This window comes from Hippopotamus amphibius, chromosome 2, assembly GCF_030028045.1.
Source record: "Hippopotamus amphibius kiboko isolate mHipAmp2 chromosome 2, mHipAmp2.hap2, whole genome shotgun sequence".
Classification (NCBI taxonomy): domain Eukaryota; kingdom Metazoa; phylum Chordata; class Mammalia; order Artiodactyla; family Hippopotamidae; genus Hippopotamus; species Hippopotamus amphibius.
The window spans coordinates 160,013,918-160,027,016 of record NC_080187.1 but is presented as its reverse complement, the minus strand read 5'-3'; the positions used below and the strand labels follow the sequence as shown (position 1 = coordinate 160,027,016).

Here is a 13,099-nt window from a genome sequence, read left to right as displayed (position 1 = left end):
ATCTATCTGCCCACTTGATTACAAGCTCTGTGAGAGCACAAACTATCTTACACAGTTTAGTATTTACAGCTCCTAAAACTATGCCACTAGTCACTCAATAATACTTCTTTAAAAAAAGAAAAAGAAAAGCACGAACTGAACATTGTGTTTTTGAATTTAATGGGTGATAAGACAATATAACAAGGAACGATCGTAGGTGGAACACATATGAATTATAAACAAACTGCTGACAAGTACTGTGGTCCCTCTCTCATTGCTTCATTCATTTACTGTTCTATAAAATGTGTTTAGAGTCTGCTATTGGATAACATGCTAGGTCCTAGAAACACTAAGTTGTGTGAGGCATTGTCCCTACCTGAAAGCAGCACTATTAATTACAAAGACCTTGTGAGGATCATATTCTGATCATAGATGGATTCATATGCAAATTCTTCTCAAAGGAACTGGTTTTCATTGCATCCCAGTAAGAACTGGGAAGACCACTTTGAAACTCTGTGCAATGTTTTCTATCAAGCTGTACAGCTATCTACCATTCCAACTTCTTGACCTGGCATTCCCCTCTTCTCTGAATATTTTCCCTTTCTTTGTCTCATTTACACTTTTTGAATGGTTCTTGGTTGTATTTTCCCTTGCCCTGGTTTGTATTGTAAGTTGTTTCAAATGTTTCTTGAAAGAAGTTGAAGCATAAAAAATAAAACAAAAAAAATGCTTTATTTTTCTCCACTTAAGTTTTATCTACCTTTGAAGTTTCTTATTGATTTATCCAGCTAATTTTTCACTTAATTTTAAAAGGCCAAAATTGCATTAGTAAAGTATTAACAATAGAAAATTCCATTAATGATTAAGAAGTAGTTGATACACATCAAACTGTTAATACTACACACCAAGTGATGGGGAGGAGAGGACGCCACTACTGGAGATTTTAGCTTTTTATATTATATAATTTTCAAAATTTTACAGGCATTTTACTTATATATACAGAAAAAAACACATTTAAAAGAAACAAAATAAGGGGAAGACAGCCTAAATTATTTTTGTTTTCCCATGTCCATATGGTGGTCGAATGAACATACAGATTTAAGATATATTGGGTGGTAATTTGATTATTGAGTCATATGTGACCCAGCTGAATGGATGTAATAACAGACAGATGATGGTTTATGTTGTTGATAGAAACTGATTTCCCTCGTTCCATATTTTAGCAGCCAGTCATTTCCAGAATTGGCTTAGACCCTGAAAATATCCTCAGCAGGAATGCTGTTTTGAGCCTGGGATGCTCTCTAACAGCTGGAAGACATTCAGTGACTCCAAATGATGAGGGCCAGCGGGAGCATGTGAGGATGGGCACCTGTCCTGGAGCTTCCCTGAGCTGGCAAACACCTTGCTCTGGCAATGAACTCTCTCCTGGGCTCTTTCAGGTATTAAGTTTTAGAAGCAAAGCTGAAGAATGACAGTTCATTTGAAATAGCCTTCATATCTAGAGACCACATTTTAAGACTTTTAAAAGTTGAACAAGAGTCTGCATTAGAGAATGGCAGAAGGCAGGAGAGTGGCATAAATAGCCTTATTTTCAAATTCCTAGGCCACCTTCTTCAGAATAATTCCAAAGATTCATAAAGCAGGTTCTCTCTATTACAGAGTAAAATAAAGTCTCCATAAAATATAAATGTAAATGTAAAGTGTGTGAATAATGAAATATTGGGGTTCCATGTTTGTACTCTGATAGCAAAATACCTGAGCTGTTTAACATTAAACCCCAAAGATCTAATCAACTATATATCTAAGTGACTCAGACATTGTAAGTAATTTCAGCATTGCAGCATTGTATTTGCCAGGAGATATAGTCAGTTCTTTCACCAACTGAGATATCATTTAGTCTATAACTTAAACAAGCATTGATAAAGTTTTTTACAAAAGATGCTATCAGCAAAACAAACAGAGGACTTTGTATTACTTCAAAGCTTATTTATAATGTGTTTAGAAAAAATTCAATGGAAACAGGAAAATAATGTCTTGATTTTCTAAACTTTACAACATCTGCTTTTACTTACTTTTCAGCATTGTAAAGGTCTGTGGATTTCAAGTGAATTACTTTGCTTTCCCTTTGTCTATTCCTTTACTTGCCTATTTTCACACTAAGTTATACACCCAGGCACAATCTATGAACCCATGGAAATTTCTGTGGCATGAATAACAAAGGAATTTTAGACATGTAACACAGTTCATGGAAATATGCCTCAGAAGAAAAACCAGGTGTACAGGAGCAGATCCCTCTATAAAATTACTCAAAACTTTGTATTATTCTTTCTCATACCATCCAACACTGGTTATTTACATGTCATTCATAATCTTTGCTGGATTGTATTAAAAATATTTCCTAAAGGAAACAAAAGGACTTTTACATATGTGTGTATATTTGAGTATGTTTGTGTGTTTTGCCCAAATCTAAATTAAAGTATTAATATAACATTCAGTAAATCCACAGGTTTTGACCCCCCCCACCAAAAAAAAGCCACTAAAATCTGCCGGGAACAACACTCTCAATGTTAATGTACTCCATCGGTCTTTGCTTTCCTTCTTCCCAAATTAAAAGAACTTAAATCCAAAGACATTTTAGAAATGTTTTCTAAATTTTTTAAAGAAAGATATTTCTCTATATTCAGTGAGAGGTGCCCATAAAACACACTAACATCCAATTATTTTGGAGGGTGTGTAAGTCTCTCATCCCTTGACCTTTCCCTCTCCAACTAAGCACTCATTTATTTTATTTAAAAGTAGTTACCTTAGAGAAATACAACCATTCCTTTTTCTACATTGCCTGGTTTCTTAAAATTTGAGATTTGAGTAAATTTTGCATCAACAGCAACCATGGGGGGAAAAGAAAAGAAAGCTGATATAGTGCTTATCATACAAACACAATTTTATTCAAGACTTTCTTGGAAGCCTTGTTGAGACGCCTTAAACATTTGTTGGTGGCTTCTCGTGAAGCTGATTTAAGGGCTATGGGTTATTTGTGGTTAATATACAAAAGGGAAAAGAGAAAAACAGGGAGAAATGGGCTTTACGGAGCACACTCCTGAGGTTTCACCGCTGGGTTAGCTGACATTCTTTCCCTCGCTTCCCCAGTTGGGCTGACCTCAACATTCTTGGTGTTCAAGACTTCTAAAAGAATGTAAACCACATCATCTTCCCCAGAGGGGAAAACAGAAACAAAGTTGGATGATATGTCAGGATAAGGAATAGGTCCCACCATGTGTTTAAGAAGGAAGAAGAGTTCCACTACAATCTTAACAAAAATCAAAGTTTTGTGGACATGAGTTTGTCCACATAAAAAAGAAGAGTGGCTTTGCTGATTACTCAAAGGGCCTTTACAAGCAGTTAAAGAGCAAGTTGGGAGCCATTATTCTTGGTTTCTGCCACACACCTGTGAGATCAAGATGGAAGAGAAAATACAAAGAGATCCATATCTCTAAAGGATTTTAAAAATGGAAAGATACTGCAAGTCAGCGGTGAAAAGGGGAAAAGGAAGCAAGGTCCTTCTTTCGCCATCACTGAATGTTGGCAACACTGCCTTTTATGGTTGCTTTGATTATGCGTTAAATTCAAAAGTTTTAGCCATGGATAATTTGATGTTTTGGCTCTCTTTTATTCCCTATTTGTTTCATTGCGTGTTTTAAAATGGTTTGTGTTCAAGAATCAATTTAACCACAACAGAAGAGACTATGATTTGGAATTTGTATGACTTCACTTGAGGTGCAAGTAAACGGGAAATCAGTTCTGAAAAAGAAAGCAAACTCTCAGCCTTGCAAGCCTTCCTCTTTCCTTTAAAAACATTTTTAAGATGTTTTCATCTAATATTATCTTCAAATCATCACTTTGAAAAAGATCCTTTCAATGTCTGTGTTCCTCTGAAGGCTCACTCATAGGCCCTCAGTTGTTCTCATTCCAGCTACATTGAGTAACTGCACTGACTCACAGAGCCTCAGTTAGCATCCATGTACTGGTCACCCTCATATTCTATCTCAGTCCAGATCTGCTGCTCTTTGGACCCATTTATCTAATTGCCTAATGAACAATAGCCTACTTGGTATCTCATAGGTACTCCAGTACATCACGTTCAGAATTGAACTGACTGCCTTTCTTTCCTCTCTGTCTAAGCTTTTCCTCTGCATTCCTTGTCTTTAGTGTCTACCCAGGTAGCCCAAATAATTAATTCAAGGATCTTTTTGACTCTTCTATCTCATCCAACTAATGACCAAGTCCTGTCAATCTGCCTCCCCAATATCACTTTAATATCCTTTATCTATATCTCCACCGTCACCCTAAGTCATTGTTATTTCTGACAAATTTTGCTGAAACAGCATCCTAACCAGTTTTGTTACCACTAATCTTCCTCCTGTCCAATTCATTTATCCTCCACCCAGCCCTCAGAGTAATCCTTCTTGAAATGATCCTCATAAAACACAAATCTGATCATGACACACCAGATTTAAAATCCATCAATAATTTCTCATTATCCTTACAATCAAGTCTAAGCATCTTAACTTAAAAGACTCTTACTATCTAGCCTATGCCTACTTCTCTAGTGATGAGGTTTCAGTCTCCTTCCAGTCACACTGAGCATCTTTTAGTCCCTAGAACCTGCAATGCTTTCAGTTGGAATGTGCAGTTCTCACAGCCGATCCTTAACCCAAATGTCAATTTCTTAGGGATATATTGCCTTACTCTAAAACAGATTAAGGTCCCAGCTATGCTTGTAAAACACCCCAACTTCTAGTGCAGTGTCTCCTCCAAATTACTGTATGCTCCATGAGGACAGGGACCACATTTGTCTTATTAATTACTACTCAGCACCTGGTATTTCTTTCTTCATTGGTACGACAGGCCACATGACCTGCTATATACTTATTAGTGACTGGTTCATTCACCACAGAGGAAGTGTGAGCCACCCCAGATAGAAATTAAGATTCAGGACACTGCATAATCAGGACAGCTCACAGAATTTATAGTCATCACTTGCCCCAAATTCTGCCTAGTTGACAGGATAGTAGCAGGGTCATCTAAGCTTAGTCACACCTAAAGACATGCTTGCCTTTGGCTAGTCCAAAAGTTGTGAGTAAAATAAATAAATTAAGTTGTTAAATGGTATTTTCTACCTCCGTTTATTCTCTTTGATCCTGTTACCTAGTTTAGAGAAACACAGGGGGATATTCAAGATGCTATTAAGCTGGAGGAATATTGTACCCATCCCCTGAGTGTAACTGATATTTACTACCAATGACACACTTGGACCCTGATCATGTCGCCAGTAAAGTGCTTTTGTGAACTCTTTCAACCTTGAGAACATGAGGAAAAGTTGTAGGCATTACAATGATACCTAAATTAGAAGAGTTTCTTTTTTTAAGGGCCATCGCAACTCTCTCTAACCCTTGGGTATGTTTCCTCCTGATGTTAAATAAAACATCAGATATAACCTCTTAAGATAGTTTAACTGACAGAAGATGCTTATTCGTGATACAGCATGGAAAATGACACAGTTGTGCCAAAGTTGGGTGAGAAGACATGATCCAAACAAAAGGCATCCCACCTGTAGTTGTCTCACCTCATGACCAGCACTCAGTCCACTTATTATGTTCTGCTCCTTGCTGCTGTCTATCAATATGACCATCTCCAAATAAATGGTCCCTGTCTCCTACGTGTTACAACAAATAGGAATCTCTTATTGTCTTACTTATTCTTAAGGCTTACTGATAGAAGACTACATTATGAAGCCAAAATCATTATTGGCTTAACAGTTTTATTGCTCTATATTGCTTTAGGGTGATGAAGTACAGTAACAATTAGAAATTAAAACATTTTCAGTAGTCTCTTTAATTCTGCACTTCAACTACAGATGCTTCAAATCCCAGCATTGTAAATTATATAAAGTAAGATACTGTATAGAAAACTAAGGAATGGATGGAATTAGATCAACGCTGGATAAACACAAAGGCTTAGCAAGAATAATCCTATTCAATTACTATCCTAGAATCTCTTCAGTATCTAAGCTGTTGTAAGCAACAAGCCAGGAAACTAAGACAATGAAGCAAATTTGCTGGAAAACCACACAGCGACTTTCTATATAAGTGTTCTTTCCAAAAGCAGTAGTCAAAAAGAGAATGGGTTTTATAGGGACACCTGGAGAAGAAATTTTGCCCCACCTATTTTTTTGTCTTTTTAAAGCTTCAGTCCTCAGAAATGAAAAGGAAGTGATAATACCCATCTCATGTGATGGCTCTGAGCCATGAATTAGTATACGTCAATCTCCAAGCACGTGGCAAAGTACCTAGCCCATAATAGATATTCAAAAATTTTAGCTCCTTTCCTTCTTCCTTTCCCCACCCACATTCAAGTACCTACTTTGTGCTGTGGCAATCACACAGCCACTGGACAAAATAGAAACCGTTCAGATCTGATATTAGCAGGTCCCATTCTGTAGGCCTCTCTCTGGTCTATTATTTTTCCTATAGAAATTAGGGTTGTTGTTTTTTTGAAGTATTTCTTCCGTGGTAGTGAATGAGGTGCATTTTGTAACTCTGTGTTTAACTTGGCTATAATTCAGCACAACAATCTAAATAAAACTAATTTTAAAGTACAGAATTCTACAATACCTCTATTTGAAGATAGTATAAGTCTAAAGTTCATTGTATACCTGGACACCAGGAAACTCCCAATGTAACTACCTCATCAATTTCAAGTTTAAATCTATCTTAACTGGCCTAATACATCAAATTGTTTGCAGCTGTAAGGCAGGATTTTCTTACGCTATGTTTTCTTATTTTCTTACACTTACATTTCTTATTCTTACACTTATCAGCAGGTAAGGTAGGCTCTACGAGTAAAAGAGATGTAATAGGATGGAAATAATTCTTTCAGTACACACAATACTATTAAGTGGATTCACAATTTGTTTATTCAGTCAACAAGTATTAAGAGCCTGCTATATGCCAGGTACGGCTACACTGTTCTTGGATATACAGTGGCAGATGTATACTTCTAGAGCTGATTCACAATGCAGCACCTAAAACATGTTCACAGTTTTATCTAATGAGTATTATCTTCTTCCTAACTATAACAATAACATATGCCAAGTGATTATGCTAACACTAGACACCACGCAAGTGCTTTATCCCATTAACTGTTCACAACACTCATATGAAGCAGAGATTATCATAATCCTTATTTTACCAGATGAAGAAAAGAGCTATGGAAAGAATATTTAACTTGCCTAGCCCACCCAGTTGGTAACCAAGAAATCTGAAATTCAAACCAAGTCTGTCTGACTCTAGAATCCATTCCCTAAAATCTAAACCAATGCTACTCAAAGTCTGGTCCTCCATGGACTGGCAGTATCAGCAGCACCTGGGAGCTCGTTAGAAATACAGAACCTATTCAATCATTCTGGGGAGTGGGGCACAAGCCCTCCATGCTAAAGTTAGATAAGCATTACTCTACACCACTACACTGATATATATCAGTCTCCCTAATTCACAGTATACTAATGGTGTCAGGTCAGATTACTACTGACTTGCATTTAAGAATTTTTAGCCCTCATCATAGTTGTCCTTTGGGGTTGGATTATAAGGATAGTAGAAAAACAACTGTGCCATATCCTTTAAGCAGAGTGACTATTCATCCTAATTCTCCTAGGAAAATCCCATTAATTAACAGTGGTCATGATGTAATTAACCATGACCTCTTTCACTCTCAGAAGTGCTACAAGTCACATGGTAGTCCCCGCTATGCAACACTATGTGCCCTGGCTGCCAGTCTCTCCAACCTCATGTGTTCTACCACTCGCCCCCCACTTCTATTCTTCAGCTACAGTAATGGCCTTATTTCAGTTCCTTAAAGATCTCAAACTCATGCAAGGCCTTAACATTTCTGTTCCCCCTTCCAGAGAGGCTTTTCCTCTAGATCTCAGAATGATTTGCTCCTCCTCAGTAGCATCGCAAGTGTGGGCTGGTGGAGTAATATGCACAGCATACAGGCAATTTTGAGAATTTTAAAACAATAGTAAAGCCAACTAAAAGTCAAGACTACTTTTCATTTATCACCATGCACCAGCAATTTTAAACAATGTTAGTGATAAAATACTGCTCCCACCCAAAATATTTTGTTACCTGTCCTTTAATAAACACTGTATTCGACAGGGAAGTTAATATGGAGAACTCTCAGGTATATAGGTGGCCCCAACAGACACAAACACAGATATTCATCTTGCATTCATCTCAAGACTAAATTCCTAGTAGTTTCAGATTAGTCATAGTTTATTTGGGGTAGTTTGTATCTCCAACCCTGTGTTACTACATATTTCTTAATTTAAGCAGTAGATTTGAAATAAATTGTGGTAGTGATTGTAAAAATGAAGAAACAGAACTTGAATTACTTCAATTCTGTCATCTTATTTCACTTCTTGGAATTCTGGTTTGTAGTTAAGATTTTAAACATAGGGAAATTCAAGGAGGCCAGAGTAGCCAAAACAGTCTTCAAAAAGAAAAACAAAGTTGGAGGATTCACACGACTCAACTTAAAAACTCACTGCAAAGATACAGTAATCAAAGCAGTGTGGTACTGGCATAAAGACAGTCAGATATGTCAATGGAATATAGTTGAAAGTCCAGAAATAAATGCTCACCTTTACAGTCAATTAATTTTCAACAAAAGTGCCAAAACAATTCCATGGGGGAAAAGGTCTTTTCAACACATGGTGTTAGGACAACTGGATATCCACATGCAAAAGAATAAAGTTGGGCCCTTATCTCATATCAACTCAAAATGTACCAAAGACCCAAATCCAAGAGCTGAAACTATAAGACTTTTAGAAAAAGAACTAGGTATAAATCTTTGTGATCTTGGATTAGGCCATAGTTTTTAGATAATATCAACAGCACAAACAACAAAAGAAAACTAGAAACTGGACTTCGTCAAAATTAAAAACTTTTGTACTTCAAAGGAAACCATCAAGAAAATGAAAAGACAACCCTTAGCATATGTGAGAAAATATTTGCAAATCATAAATCTAATAAAGGATTTATATCTAGAATATATAAAGAATTCTTACAACTCAATAATAAAAAGACAAAGCAATTAAAAGTGGGCAAAAAACTGTGGAAAACAGTATGGAGGCTTCTTAGAAAACTAAAAAAAGAACTACCACATGCCCAGCAATTCCACTGCTGGGTAGATATCTGAAAAAAACAAAAATACCAATTCAAAAAGATACATGCACCCCAATGTTCATAGCAGCATTATTTACAATTGCCAAGATATGGAAACAACCTAAGTGTCCATCAACAGATGAATGGAGAACAAAGATGTGGTATACATATACAATGGAATAGTAACTCAGCCATAAAAAAGAACAAAATTTTGCCATTTACAGCTACATGGATGGACTTAGACAGCATTATGCTAAGTGCAACAAGTCAGACAGAGAAAGACAAATACTACATGATATCACTTATATGTGGAATCTAAAAAATACAACAAACTAGTGAATATGCCAAAAATGAAGTAGACTCACAGATACAGAAGACAAACTAGTAGTTATGGCAGGGGTGGCAAATAGAAGTGGGAAGTGGAAGGTACAAACTACTGAGTGTAATATAGGTCAAGGATGTATTGTACAACATGGGGAATATAGCTAATATTTTGTAATAACTATAAATGGAAAATAACCTTTAAAAATTATATTAAATATTTTTAATAGAATAAATTTTTTAATGGGCAAAGAAAACATACAAATAGCCAATAAGAAAATGAAAAGATGTTCAGTATCAGTAGCCATCAAGGAAATGCAAATCAAAATCACAATAAACTACTACTTTACACCCACAAAGATGGAGAGAATCAAAATTTTAGTTAATAACATGTGTTGGCAAGGAGTTAATAACATGTGTTGGAGAAGTTAGATACCTCATACATTACTGGTGGGGATATAATATGATGCAGCCATGCTGGAAAAGTCTGACAGTTCTTCAACAGATTTAACATAGAGTTGCCATATGACCTGGTAATTGCACTCCTGGGAATATACCCCCCAAAATGTAAATATCATCAAATAAAATCTTGCACATGTTCATAACAGCATTATTCATAACAGAAAAACTGCAGAAACAACCCAAATGTCCATCAACTGATGAACAGATAAATAAAATATGGTATATCCATACAATGGTATATTATTCAGCAATAAAAAGAATGAAGTACTGATAAATGCTACAACATAGATGAACATTAAAAACGATGCAAAATAAAAGAAGCTGGTCACAAATGAGAACCATATTTATGATTCCATTTATATGGAATGATTCCGTTTATATGGAATGCCCAAAACAAGCAAATCTATAAACCCAGAAAGTGGATTAGGCGTTTCCTAGCACCGGGGGGGAAGGAGTGGTGGTATGGGGAAACATGAGGTGATTGGTAAACAGTATGGGGTTTTTCTTTTGGGGTGATGAAAATGTTCTAAAATTGCTTGTGATGATAATTGCACTCTGTGTATACTAAAGACCACTGAATTATACAATTTAAATAGGTGAATTTTATGGCACGTGTATCTCAATAAAGCTATTCAAAAAAGATTTAAAAACAGTGAGACAGTGCAAACTGCATATGATGTACATATGTTATTTTTCCCTTTTTATAAAACAATACGATGATATAATTAAAAAGCAGTAATCCATTACTTCCCCCCCTTTTGTATACTATGTTTATTTTACTTTTTAAATTAATTTTGTTACCAACATGCTAATACATGAAGCTCAATAACTTTTTTTCATCGTGTGTTGTTTTTTTCTGGCCATTATTATCATTCTTTTCACTGCATGAATATTACTGAAAATAATTTTGTCTAAAGAGGAGGGAAATGTTAAAAAATTATTTATCCTAGGTAACAAATGTACTACAAATGTCACTGTTGCTCTATATTATTTATTTAGATTTTTGCTCAAATAGTGTCTCAAGGAAGGCCTCCCTAACCACTTTACTTAAAATAGATACCACTCCATGTCCCCGAAAGACATCACTTTCTATCCCCATACTCAGCTTTACATTCTTTATAACTCTTATGATTATCTGACATTATACTATTTGTTTATTTGTCTCCTTCACTAGGATGTTAGTTCCCGTCTTGCTCCCTCCTGTATACTCAATCCATAGAACACATTCAATCAGTTTTGGTGACTAAATAAACACTAAAAATTTTATCTATTGCTTAAATTTCTTCGCATTAAGTTTTATCTTTGTGCACACTTTCTGTTTTTTTACTTTGAGATGACAATGTTGATTCTCACCTGTCTCCGCATCACAGTATTTCCTGTATGGACATTGTATTCTTCTAGATAATTCAGAGGTGTCTGGACAATCAAAATCTTTTTGTCTAGGAGTTTGAAATCCAAAAAAAAAAAAAATTATGTATGGCATTTTATTCCTTTGAATTATCTTCAACGAGGTTTATGAGCGGTAATTCACTCAACTTTGCCATGTCTCTTTCTTAAAGTTACAAAAAAAAAAAAAAAAAACCCATAATTTTTTAAAGCTTAATGAGCTTAGATTATCCCAGAATTCATTACTCCACTCTAGTGATAAAAACCAGCCTCCTTTATTGAACCTAAATATTGCTGGACTTTGTTAAACAGACTTCAAAACACTTACTTCTGAAAACTTGACAAATTTTTATAGAAACTACTTCTTGGAGCCTAGATTTTTTTTCCTGTTGTTTCTTTATCTCCTTTTCAAAATAATAGTTGTGTTTTTAAAACAAAGCAGAACCCTGTTATGATATGACTCAATATTACAACTGCTCGGGTAGGCCATAGGTCAAATCCCGTTCCTCCCAAAATGTGACAACCACACATGGTATAAACTTGACCACACTGTTAAGCCTATAACCCTTCTGTTAGTCATGTGCCAGGATATGAAAGTTAAGAAAAAAAGGATATTACTATGTGTATAAGTATATTAACATAATATTCCTTCTAGAAAAGTTTTCTAAACATAATGAAATATTCTTGGGAATACCATTCCAAAAGTCTTTTCAGTAATAAGTTTGGTGAATTTAGATGTTTGTATATAGATCTTCAACTATTCAAACAAACAAACTAGGGGATGCATTGCAGAATGGTTAAGAGCCTTGAATTTGGAGTCAGAATGCCTATGTTCAAATCCCCAATCTACCATTTACTAACTGTGTGACACTGTCCAAGTTACTTATCTTCTCTATACCTCAATTTTATAATTTTAAAGTGAAGATAATAATAGCACCCAACTCAAGAGGCTGTGATGATTAAATGTTAACCATGCAGAGTACTTAGAACTGAACTTGTTACATAGGAACCATCAATAAGTGCTAGTTATTGTTTTTAGATTGAACGGAAAAAGCATTTAAAATTAAAGTCTTAGTTACCACTAATATATCAATTAAAAGTTTAAAACATAATTTCACACATTTTAATATAAAATTAGCAGGAAGACTTTATTTTAGCTTCAGGCTTTCCATGTACAATTATATTTTATTTATGCAGCTGAAGTAATGGTTTTCTGAAGTGAAAATTTATGCAGAAGCCTAAAAGATGCAAGATTATTTTCTTATATCGTTGTAGCCTCGTAGGAAAAGGATCCATGGCCCTCCTGCTAAGTTTAGACTAGACACTTTTCTTAAACAGTCACATATTTCTTCATTAAACTGCTTTTAAAGGCTCTTTTGATAACTGCCAGTTTCCTTCACAATAAAGAAGTTTTGACCTATGAATTCATTTTTTTAATCTAGTAATAACTGTGAATACACTAACTGAACATCATGGACCAAATAAGGAGCCAATTACTTGTATTTGGAGTAATGAAATACAAATGAATCATCTGAATGAAATACAAATGAATCAGCTTCACTAAGTGTAAAAGGTTGTCTTCATTGGCAAAGAAGTCTAACTATTTTTGCTAACTCAAGTTCCTTCTAGAGAATAAGGAAAGTTGAATTATCTGTGACCTGAAAACAACCAAGTTTCATTTCCCCTCTCCTTCTGTGAACACGAGTCAAGTGACCTGGTACTGTTTTACA

The 13,099-nt window shown here is 35.3% G+C and overlaps 1 protein-coding gene across 5 annotated transcripts in view; it reads right to left on the bottom strand.

Annotated features, from left to right (window-relative positions):
• Positions 1–13,099, bottom strand: part of SLC25A21 (solute carrier family 25 member 21) — a 478,694-nt gene that overhangs the window by 378,990 nt on the left and 86,605 nt on the right. The window contains exon 1 of one of the 5 annotated variants that reach the window (XM_057720565.1): positions 11,337–11,356. The exons of the other annotated variants lie outside the window; for them this stretch is intronic. The gene's annotated coding sequence lies outside the window, so the exon portion shown is untranslated. Of the gene's footprint in view, positions 1–11,336; positions 11,357–13,099 lie in introns of those variants that run through there. 5 annotated transcript variants of the gene reach the window in all.